We start from the raw sequence: 12,211 nt of genomic DNA, 5'->3' as shown, positions 1-12,211 counted from the left end.
CGATGGATAATTACCCGCTTCCACGACCGGTGGAACCACGCACATTTCCGAGGGCAGAAACGCGCCAGAGACGCCCCGGGCCGGAGCCGAGGGGGCCAGAGGGGAAGTTGGACACCGGGTGGGTTCCGTACTGGTTCTTTCGGTTCTTTGCTCCGCCTTCACCGGACCGTCTGCACCGCTGGTGTTGCCCTCCCTCGGCTCGGCCGCGGTCGGTGGGGCGGGAGCCGGAACCAGCTAATGGGGAAGGTGGATCCAAAGGGACGAGTGCGAAGAGCTGGAAAAGAAGCCGGCGAGGTAGGGACGAGGACAGCCAGACTTCCCAGAAGGAACGTGCCGCATCCGGGGAGATGAGAATTGGTGTCTTGTTTGATTTTGTTTCCTTTTGTCATAATATATCAGAATTGAGAGAAAGAGCGGGGGAACCGATGATCGAGCATGAAAGAGAGAAAACGAATACCTGCAGTTTCCAAGAACAAAGCAGCGCAACGATCGGAATCATTTTACGTCAAAGGACAGACATTAAAGACCGTTCTCATCGCTTGGTATGTGGCGCGCCGTGATCGTATAGTGGTTAGTACTCTGCGTTGTGGCCGCAGCAACCTCGGTTCGAATCCGAGTCACGGCATGACCTCCGTGTTACACGTGGCGTCTGACTTCTTTTTCTTCAACACGGTAATAGTCTACGCTGGGTTCTCCAACATGTGACCGCCCATTCTATCCAGGAAGAAAATTATTAAGGTGTATTCACAGGATAAGATGCACAGATCATTAATGAACAGCTATTTGATGTGAAATAATCACCAAGATCAAGACGTACCAAAAACATTTTTTTAAGACGTACAAAATGTTTTATCGACCAGGTATGGAAGATACACTTTGATACATGGATGAAGCCCTTTGACACGTTTTCCAGGTAATGCCTATCCATCCCCTGCTACTTTGAACTCTTGAGTTTGTCCTTTGCTCAGTTCGCCTGAATGAATATAGACATTTTACTATATACGGATTATCAAGCAGAAATTCTGAAGTCAGTTTCACCCTAGCAGGGAAATCACAGAGGTCAGAACGCCGGGAAGACAACGGACAAGACGTTCCATTGGAGAAAGCACCTTCAAGATCACCGTATCTCTGCTGCCAGCTAACTATAAGCATGGACCCCTCGGGCCACCATCTTTCACTCAGGGTCCCCCTCCTCCCCTCTCCCACCCTTACCAAATCACTCCCTGCCAAGTAATTCTAGCAAAGATCTCCCAATCCTCCCGCCCCTCCCCACACAGGCAGAGCACACACTCTCACCCACCGGACTCACCGCCTTTCATCAGCTCTTCCGGAACCACATACACGCACAGCCACTGTTGCTGCCTCAGCTACCGCCGCCTCTGCAGGCTTCGTCCACACCCTTGGTCCCCATCCACCAGCCCCCCTCCCTTGCTCACCTCTTGCCCTACAGTGGACATAACATTTGTCCTAACAGGTCTTCGGAGCGAGCTTCCAAGGGAAATGGGTGCCCGCCCACTACCTGGTAGAGACAAACGGGGATTCCAAACAGCAGCAGCTGGAGAGTCAGGGCATTTCCCTGGATCACCATCCTATTGATATTCTGATGCTGATTTTTACATGAACCATCTGCTTATGCTGCTGATAACAGTTTTCCCTTTATGGTAGTGAGATGAATGGGCTGTTCAGAGTACTCAGGGAAACGAATGTGAATGAATAGGTTGAAAGAGAATATTTTAACACATGTTCTGCACTTGCTCAACTGAAAGTGGGTGGAGACGGTAAAAGCCTGGGAGGCTGGGCATATCCACTATTGCTGGGCCAGTCATCGGATCTAAACCTGTCGACACTGGGAATACCCTGAGCCTGGGTCTCTGTCTCTGAGAGACACTTAGGAAAATCCATCTACACCTCAGCGACGGACCACAGCACCTGGTTCCCTTTTCCTGTGAAGCCTAAGCCAGGGATCACAAAGGTAATATTTTAATGACCAAAGGCTATAAGAAAATACTCGACATATTTACTCATTCGGGAAATAAACGTCATACTTATAAGGAGATATCATTACACAGCCTCCAGCATGACTGCTTTTTAAAAAATTCGTACACTAAATGCCGACAAACGTGGAGCAATTGCACCTGTAGTAGTCAGTTCAAAATCATTCTAGAAGACTGTTGGCAGTTTCTAATAAAGTTAATCTTGTACCTACGTCGTGACCCAGCAATTGTAGTACTTCTATGAATGCACAATATACAAACAATTGGTATGGAATATTCACCAAGAACACCAGTTAACACACAAAAAAACCTAACAAAATTACTCCAATAATACCGAAAGTAATGAAATAGGCATAACACTATGAATATGTTTGTTTAATGAACAAAATGTTGCATGAAAGCAGAGTCAGTTCCAAAAATGTAGCTTCCTTCATTTGAATTTCAAGAGCAGGCAGCAGTGCACTATTGCGGTGGACTCAGAAAGGTAATAAAATAAGCGATCTAGTGCGGGAATTGCCTAGAAAGTGGCTCAGGTGACATTTCAAGGGTGGGGGAAATTTTCTACACCTTGATCTGGGTGCCGATTACGTGTGCAAAAATGCAACAAACTGTGCCTATAGTTCAATGACTTACTGTTTCTGTAAAAATCAGTGGATGGTGGATGGAAAGGAGCTGGTCTAGACCATGATGACTAGTTTGCATTTTATTGTAAACCTCTTAAATATGTCTTCTCCTTTAGTGTAAGAAAAACCTCACTGATATTAGAAATATCTTTACCAGAAAACAACAACAACAATGACCGTGTTATTTCGTTCGTGTAAACTATAGACAAGGCTCCATGAAGGGCAATCTTTAAACTTTGGGGATGTGTCCTGCTCAACAGTGAGACAAGCAGCTGTTCTAGGTTTTGCTTTGATTGGCAGGTTTGTGCGCTGTGGGATTTACTCCTCCTCTTGCTGCATTTTGCTCCCGGGCCAGTGGCAAATTCTGCTCTCCCACCACTGCTAGGGGGCATAGCTGGTGCTGGAATTAAAAGTAAATGGATAGAATATTACTCAACCAAAAAAATAAATAAATAAAAAAGAACGAAGTGATGCCAATTACAGCAACATGAATGGACCAAGAGATTGTCATCCTAGTGAAGTAAGCCAGGCAGAGAAAGACAAACATCATATGACATTGCTTATATGAGAAATCTAAACAACAAAACTAAAACTGATACAAACGAACATATGTACAAAACAGAAATAAACCCACTGACATAGAAAACAACATTATGGTTACTAAAGGGGAAAGGGGGAGGGATAAATTAGAAGTGTGGGATTAACATATACACACTACTACTGTGCAGAAAGCAGATAACCAACAAGCACCTAGGGTATAGCCAGGGACCTATACTCAACATTTTGTAATAATCTGAAAGGAAAAATAATCTGAACCAAAACTAGATGTATATGTGTGTATAACTGAACCACTTTGTCGTACACCTGAAACAAACACAACATTGAAAATCAACTATACGTCAAACTAAATAAAAGAAAAAAGGCAAATGGCAAGACAGGCTATAGACACTACCTTGCCTTAGCCTGGATCTGAACCAAGGTTGCTGCTGCCACAATGCAGCACTTACACTCTACAGTTCCAATGCACAACGTGGCATAAGGTAACTGTCCCACAGAAATATACTCACACGGTTTTTGCTGTTTTATTTGTGGGCACCAACAGAAGTTTGAGCTTTTCTCTCTTTCATGCTCTTCTCTGATTCTCCCTCCGAGTTTTGCCAAGAGAACGCGCCGGTCATAAACACTCTCTTCAAACAACACAAGAGACGATGCTATACATGGACATCACTAGATGGTCAATACCAAAATCACACTGGTTCTATTCTTTGCAGCCCGAAGATGGAGAAGCTCTATTGCCAAAGTCAGACTTAAATTGAAGAAAGTAGGGAAAACCACTAGGCCATTCAGGTATGACCTCAATCAAATCCCTTACGACTGATTATACAGTGGAAGTGACAGATTCAAGGGATTAGATCTGATAGACAGAGTGCCTGGAGAACTATTGATGGAGGTTTGCAACATTGTACAGGAGGCCTTGATCAAAACCATCCCCAAGAAAAAGAAAAGAAAAATGCTCATAATGGTTGTCTGAAGAGGCCTTATAAATAGCTGAGAAAAGAAGAGAAGCAAAAGGCCGAGAAAAGGAAAGATACACCCAAATGAATGCAGAGTTCCAGAGAATAGCAAGGAGAGATAAGAAAGCCTTCCCAAGTGAACAGTGCAAAGAAATAGAGCAAAACAATTAAAATGGGAAAGACTAGAGATCTCTTCAAGAAAATCAGAGATACCAAGGGAACATTTCATGCAAAGATGGGCACAATAAAGGACAGAAACAGAAGCAAGAGATATTAAGAAGAAGTGGCAAGAATACACAGAAGAACTATCCAAAAAAGATCTTCATGACACAGATCACCAGGATGGGGTGATCACTCAGCTAGAGCCAGACTCTTAGAGTGCGAAGTCAACATAGGGACTTGCGAAGCATCACTGCAAACAAGCTAGTGGAGGTGGTAGAATTCCAGCTGAGCTACTTCAAATCCTAAAAGATGATGCTGTTTAATTGCTGCCCTCGTTTGCCAGCAAATTTGGAAAACTCAGCAGTGGCCACAGGACTGGAAAAGGTCAGTTTTCATTCCAATCCCAAAGAAAGGCAGTGCCAAAGAACGTTCAAACCACTGCACAGTTGCACTAATTTCTCATGCTAGCAGTGTAATGCTCAAAATTCTCCAAGCTAGGCTTCAACAGCATGTGAACTGAGAACTTCCAGATGTTCAAGCTGGATTTAGAAAAGGCAGAGGAACCAGACTGCAAATTGCCAACATCTTTTGGATCATAGAAAAACCAAGACAATTCCAGAAAAACATCTATTTCTGCTTCATTGACCAACACTAAAGGCTTTGACTGTGTGGATCACAACAAACTGTGGAAAATTCTTCAAGAGATGGGAATACCAGACCTCCTTAACTGTCTCCAGAGAAACCTGTATGGAGCTCAAGAAGCAACAGTTAGAACCAGACATGGATCAATGGACTGGTTCGAAATTGGAAAGGAGTACGTCAAGGCTGTATATTGTCACCCTGCTTATTTAACTTGTATGCAGAATACATCATGCGAAATGCCAGGCTGGATGAAGCACAAGCTGGAATCAAGACTGCAGGGAGAAATATCAAGAACCTCAGACATGCAGATGACACCACCCTTTGGCAAAAAGCAAAGAGGAACTAAAGAGCCTCTTGATGAAGGTGAAAGAGGAGAATGAAAAAGCTGGCTTAACACTCAGCATTCAAAAAACTAAGAGCATGACATCCGGTCCCATCACTTCATGGCAAATAGATGGGGAAGCAATGGAAACAGTGACAGACTTTATTTCCAGGGCTCCAAAATCACTGCAGATGGTGACTGCAGCCATGAAATTAAAAAACACTTGCTCCCTGGAAGAAAAGCTATGACCAACCTAGACAGCATATTAAAAAGCAGAGACATTACTTTGCCAACAAAGGTCCATATAGTCAACGCTACGGTTTTTCCAGTAGTCCTGTGTGGATGTGAGAGCTGGACCACAAAGAAGGTTGAGCATGGAAGAATGGATGCGTTTGAACTGTGGTGTTGGAGAAGACTCTTGAGAGTCCCTTGGACTTCAAGGAGATCAAACCAGTCAATCCTAAAGGAAATCAGTCCTGAATATTCACTGGAAGGACTGATGCTGAAGCTGAAGCTCCAGTACTTTGGCCACCTGATGAGAAGAGCTGACTCATTGGAAAAGACCTTTGCTGGTGAGAAAGATTGAAGGCAGGAGGAGAAGAAGGTGACAGAGGATGAGATGGTTGGATGCCATCACCGACTCAATGGGCATGAGTTTGAGCTAGCTCCGGCAGTTGGTGATGGACAGGGAAGCCTTCCGTGCTGCAGTCCATGGGGTCGCAAAACGTCCGAGAGGACCGAGAGACTGAACAGCACAACACATTTTTCTGCTACTTAACAAAATTATCTTTTATCCCTCACGATCTGTCTGAGCCTCTTCACAGGCTTCCCAGGGGAGGTCTCATTGTCTCATCCACGCTTTTGCCTGCTCTCGCTCCTTTTCACGTTTCCTCGTTGGACGTGATCTCTCCAGCTGCAGCCACACGCACCTCATCTACTAAACCGGTGTCCAGAAGCGCAAATGGTCGGATGAAGGCGGAGCAAACCAGGAGCCATCAGCTTCCTTCGGGCGCCCCTTGGATCAAGCTGGGGGCGTCTCCTGGCCGCTGGCGTCTGCGGCGGAGTTGAAGCAACACGCGGCGGGGACACTTCGGGGGCCTTCTGCCCTCGGAATCGCACGGCTTCCCCGCGGGAGTGAACACCCTGAGTGGACTCCATCTCTCAGGTTGTCCGAGGCTCGGAGGGGAAAACGCTACTCTGAGAGACACAGGTGGCTCCGGCTAGCTCGTAAGCATGCTTGCTTTCTGTCGGAGTGAGAAGTAAGCTCTCCTCGTGTCTCTGTGGCGCAATCTGTTACGGAGTTCGGCTGTTAACCGAAAAGTTCCTGGCTCGAGCCCACTCAGGGAGGGGTCTCACTCTTAGAATGTAAATGATGTACGATTGCTTCTAATCTGTGCCTCCTCTCCTGAGCTCCAGTACACACACAGGAGGACCTACGTCCGGGATCTCGGGGGAAAGCAGGTCACCATCTACCCTGTAAACTCATTTTACTAATGAAGTTTCTTCCACTGTTTGTAGTAGTCTCTATTTAACCGTTTCCATATACTTTTCCAATTAATTTGGCTCTATTCTTTTCCTCCGTTTTCCATCCACTGGATCATAGAAGAAGCCAGAGAATTCCAGAAAGCCATCTGTTTCTGATTCATGAACTACTCTAAAGCCTTTGACTGTGTGGATCACAACAAACTGTGGAAAATTCTTCAAGAGATGGGAAAAACAGACCACCTTCCCTGCTTCCTGAAAAACCTGTATGCAGGTCAAGGAGAGATGAAACCAGTCAGTCCTAAAGGAAATCAACCCTGAATATTCCTTAGGAGGACTGATGGTGAAGCTGAAGCGCCAAGTCTCACTCCCTGCGGCAGGCCTCCATTTATGTTTAAAATGTGAATCTAAAAGTTTGCAGTAAAGTGACGTTGTTTCCGCCCGGTTTCGAACCGGGGACCTTTCGCGTGTTAGGCGAACGTGATAACCACTACACTACGGAAACCACATGGCAGCCAGTGCCTAGTGACATGCTCAAGAAATGCATGTTTGGACACCGCTGGCCTTCAAATTTTCAAAGGAAGCCCAAGTGATCCCTCGAGTAAGGATCTGGGGTTCCTGAAAGGCCCTGACTGAGAGTTCCTCACCTCTCCCAGAGCGAGGTCCCTGTGGGCCCCCAGGCAGTTAGACCTCAGGATCCCCCAGAATCTGCTCTCCACTCCCCCCACTCTTCTCCCAAGCCCAAATTTCAGGCTCCTCTGTGAACTGCAACTGGTCAGGTACTCCTTCCATTAGCGAGGTCCAGATGCTTTCAGGACCTTGATAGTTGAAAAGCAAGCATCAGAGTGATGCAAACCGTTGGCATTTGTCTTCCAAAAAAAGGAGTTGGAATGGAGACCCCCAGGTGAGACCTGGGATCCCAAATATCTCTAAGGACCACAGAGGTGGGAAATGGGACAGCATCAATGGATTACGCTTTCTGGGAAGGCCCCAGGGTTCCAAAAGAAACTCTGGGTCTTTGCCCTTCCACCCCTGTGGCAAGGGTGTTTTCCCACCTTACCTGATGCTCTGTTGGCTCAGACCAAACACACTTCTCTTTGACACCAGTCTTTCACATCACACTTCCAACTTGTCAGAAAATCCTATTTTTCTTTGGTTAGTTATGCATTTTGATGCACATAATCTTTTTCTTGGTCTGATTTCCTCCCTCAACTTTCCTCCTAAAGGTCGGGAGATGGATTCAACTCGAGAGTTTCCCTCCTTTGAAACTTTAGGGTTTGAGTCTTTTAACGTCGAGTACGTGGGGCTGGGCCGAGGTTGAGAACTCTCTTGGCCCAGCCGGTCGAGACTGGCCTCTCCTCGCCTGTCCTCCAGGGTCGGGGGCAGGGCCGGGCCACCTCAGCATGGCCCCTGCCGCGGGGTCTAGAGCCCTCACGCAGGCGTGGCACCGCGGGAGATGCTTCAGCCGATAGCGTGGATTCAGCACGCCGGGAGCCGGCGAGGCGCAGGTGAGCGGCGCACCTGGGTGCACGCAGCGACTTTTGGTTCTCAGAGAGCCGGTGCCCTCCCGGCCCCCTGGTTCTGATCCCGCGGGCAGTAACCTCCGGGCCAGAAGAGACCGGTAGGGAAAGGGCAGCATCTCCTTCAAGCCCTGTCCAGTCAGCACCCAACAATGGTCTTGAAGAGACACAGTGAGAAGTGGTAATAGATTAGGGGAAAAGAAGAAATCCTTGGTGATTTCCTCATCGAAACACCTCATGAGGATGAAGTGGGAGCCTGCAGGGACCCAGTTCTCCTGGTGCTGGTGAAGGCCAGTCTAGTTCCCACCAGCTGCTGGAGCCAAAGCAGACAACCTTGGGCAGGTGACCAGTGAGTAAGCAGTCCTTCCTCCTCCCCAGCTGTATTGCACTTGAACTTGCGGCACTGGAACGTATCCCCCTTGGCTTTGGATGGATTCCGAAGAAGTAACACAGGTTTCTTTCTTGTTTTCAAAAATTGTTTCCTCCAACTTTTTTGAGACATAATTGACATAACGCTGTGTGAGTTGAGCACGTTGATCGGATAGTTATATATAGCAAAATGATTCCCACCAGAGCGTTTACTAGCACCTCCATCCCATCACATAATTCTCATTTCTTTTTTGTGATGAGAACATTTATGATCTAGCCTCTTGCAGTTTTCAAGTATACATGCAATGAAGTGCTTCGATGAAGTTTACACCCAGGTAACTGACATCTTAAGATGTGATAAGAAATCCCTGGCAATCTAGTGGTTAGAACTTGGTGCTTTCACAGCTGTGGGCCAGGGTTTGTAGAACTAAGATCCCACAGTCTGTGTTCAGTCATGCATGCTCAGTCATATCCAACTCTGTGGGACACCATGGGCTGTAGCCCACCAGGCTCCTCTCTTTATGGGATTTTCCAGGCAAGAATACTGCAGTGGGTTGCCATTTCCTGCTCCAACAACAGATAGGTTTCTTCTTAATGCGCTCACTAAGGTCGGTAGTGGCGGGCCGCTAGATGGCACAGCGTGCTTTGTTTGCTGATATGGCAGACAACATTTATCATGCACATTCCTCCCCTCTCCCTTCTGATCTCATCTGTTTGGCTGCACCCATTGGATTCCATGGGCAAGAAAGACCTGGAAATGCTGGTTTCCAGGGTCAGCCTCAAGCACACAGATCGGGGGCGAAAGGTAGACAGGAAACCAGGAACCAGGAACAGCAGAGACCATTTAGCCCAAACGTAATGAGCCCAACACTCAGGGGGCCTCCTATTAATCCTGGTGCCACCACTTAACTTCCTTTTGACCTTGGGTCAACTCCAATTTGCTAGGCCAATTTTGCAAGTGTCATATGAAAGAAATAATAAGTACTTCATGAAGCTATTGTGTAGATTAAATGAGATAATCAAATAACACAGCTGGCACAGAAGGTGGGCAATATTAAGTATCTTCTAGGAGGAAACAATCAAAGATAAGCTGGCACTTCAGTCTTTTGTAACATTTGAATACATTTTTAAACATTTCAATAAATTTTGTCATGATGAATGTAACATCCATTCACAAAATAAATGTATATTAAAGAATAGAAAATTTAAAATGGAATTTATAAAACATATGCCCACAAAAGGGACTTGCTCGTAGTAGCTTTGTTCATAATAGTCCCCAAATTGAAAACCATTCACATGTCCAGCACAAAGTGAATAGATATGATTGTGACATGGTCACTCCAAGAAATACTACTCTTCAATAAAATGAAACAAATTTCTGATACATGGCAACAATAAGGATTAAAACTTCACCCTGAGTGATGAAACGAGTACATACTCTGCGGGGCCACCTATGGGAATTACTAGATGAGGCAAACTAATCCCTAGTGACAAGAACTAGATCACTGAGCCCCTGGGACAGGGAGTGGCAGGGGGTTGACGGCAAAGGGGCTCAAGGGGATATTTTGGAGTGCTGGAGATGTTCTTGAACTGGGTAGTGGTTCCATAGGTACATCCACTTGTCAAAAGTCATCAAACTTGAAATGGATAGATTGTATCATTTTAAAATTAATTCTTAAGAAATTTGATGTTTTAAAAAATAACGAGAGGAATCGTTCCAAATCTTAATACCTTAATTCAATGACATTCATTATTATTATTATTAGCACTAGAGGGTTCTTTAGAAATGTATGTCTCTTAAGGTAAACAATTTGATTGAAAGTTCAATAGTTTCTTCATTTTTCCATTTTTTCATTAAATTTATACACTAGTAAATTGAAATACTTTAAAGTCAGAATAGATTCTATAAGAGCTCAATCATATAAAAGCATATATATGTATATATATATATATATATATATATACTTTTCTTGGTTGCTGCTGCTGCTGTTGAGTCACTTCAGTCGTGTCCAACTCTGTGCAACCCCATGGACTGCAGCCTACCAGGCTCCTCTGTCCATGGGATTTTCCAGGCAAGAGTACTGGAGTGGGGTGCCATTGCCTTCTCTGTCTCTCAGTTGATATACCTAAATGACTCCATTATCATTTACTTACATTAACAGAAGTTACTTTTGAATTTAAGATGTTTCAAAATTTTACATATTTGTATTTTCTGCATCATTTCAATTTTGTAAAATAGCACATAGAGTTTAGGGGCTTCCCAAGTGATACTAATGGTAAAGAACCCACCTGCCAATGCAAGAGACACAAGAGATATGGGGTCTATCCCTGGTTCAGGAACATTCCCTGGAGGAGGGTATGGCCATCCACTCCATATTCTTACCTGGAATCCTCTCATGGTCAGAGGAGCCTGGCAGGCTACAGTCATTGGGTCCCAAAGAGTCAGACAGGACTGAAACGATTTAGCATGAACCCATGCGCGTTTGCTACTTAGAATAATGTAAAAATAGATCTGAAGGAAAATGTGCAAAGATGTTAACAGCAGTCCATTCTAGGAGGTGGAACTACGGATGACTGCTTATTTACTTCTTTAGATATATTTAAGGTTTTTAAATTTTAAAAAAAATGAATGACCTGGAAGTGAAAGAACAGAAGAGCTGTGAAAGAGGTATTGGAGAGGTGAGAGGAAAGGATAAAGGGGACGAAAAATCTAGTTCTTGCAGAAGGTGTGTATAAGTTGGGGATTCAAGGGGAGCAGCTCTTGGAATAAGAAAGGTGTTTGCCTGGCAAGTGGGTCATGAGGATACTGCAGTTTTATTTGTGTTACATGACTCCTCCTTGGTGTTTTGTCAAAGAAACATGCAGGCTTAAATCTCTTGCCAAACATTTTTACCATTTCTGTTCCCCTTTGACTAGCACCATAACCTGTGGAGCCAGGCAGGCTCCAGTTCAAATTGCTGCTTTCAGATCCCACTCACTGACTGAGTGACTAGACAAGTTATTTAACCTTCCATGTCTCAGATTTCTCATATGTGAAATGAGGATGATGATATGCTAGAAGCATGTTGAAAGGATAAAGTGAGTACATCCATGTAAAACTTGTAGACGGTGCCTCAGCACATGGCACTTTGCATGTCACCATTGAGTGTAAGCTCTTACATTTTGGCACTGCACTGCATGAAGTCTGGGTGTGGTTTTCTTTTAAGTTACTGATATCTTTCAGTGGCAGTGGAACTTTCAAGAGAGAGTGAAGGAATCCTGTCTGACCAACAGTAACCTCCTGGGCTAGTGGGATCTGCCAGTTTACTAGTTCATCTGATCAGCTCATCAAAAGGGGAACAGTAGTCCAATTCCTTGCTTTAAAAATCCCCCAATTAAAAAAAAAAATAAGGGTTTACAGTGGAAAACATTTCTATACGTGATACAAGACCCAGAATTTTACAACCAGCAAAGGAAACTGCCAGAACAAATGCAAGGCCAGCAGCTTTGCGATTTGGGGTGAACGGGATTCCCGGACACCTCAGGAAAGCGTGGGAGCTGCGCCAGAGTCAGGCGCTGTGATCTCCCCAACCCAGCGACGGCC

At 45.1% G+C, this 12,211-nt stretch overlaps 2 non-coding genes across 2 annotated transcripts; one reads left to right on the top strand and one right to left on the bottom strand.

Annotated features, from left to right (window-relative positions):
- Positions 1 to 553: 553 nt before the first annotated feature.
- On the top strand, positions 554 to 625 carry TRNAH-GUG (transfer RNA histidin (anticodon GUG)). Its single transcript has one exon. It is a non-coding gene; the product is annotated as a tRNA-His (tRNA).
- A 6,546-nt stretch (positions 626 to 7,171) lies between these two features.
- On the bottom strand, positions 7,172 to 7,244 carry TRNAV-AAC (transfer RNA valine (anticodon AAC)). Its single transcript has one exon. It is a non-coding gene; the product is annotated as a tRNA-Val (tRNA).
- Positions 7,245 to 12,211: the final 4,967 nt, after the last annotated feature.

This window comes from Budorcas taxicolor, chromosome 3 (assembly GCF_023091745.1).
Source record: "Budorcas taxicolor isolate Tak-1 chromosome 3, Takin1.1, whole genome shotgun sequence".
Lineage (NCBI taxonomy): Eukaryota > Metazoa > Chordata > Mammalia > Artiodactyla > Bovidae > Budorcas > Budorcas taxicolor.
Note: the sequence above shows the minus strand (reverse complement) of the source record. Positions and strands in the feature narration are given on the sequence as shown.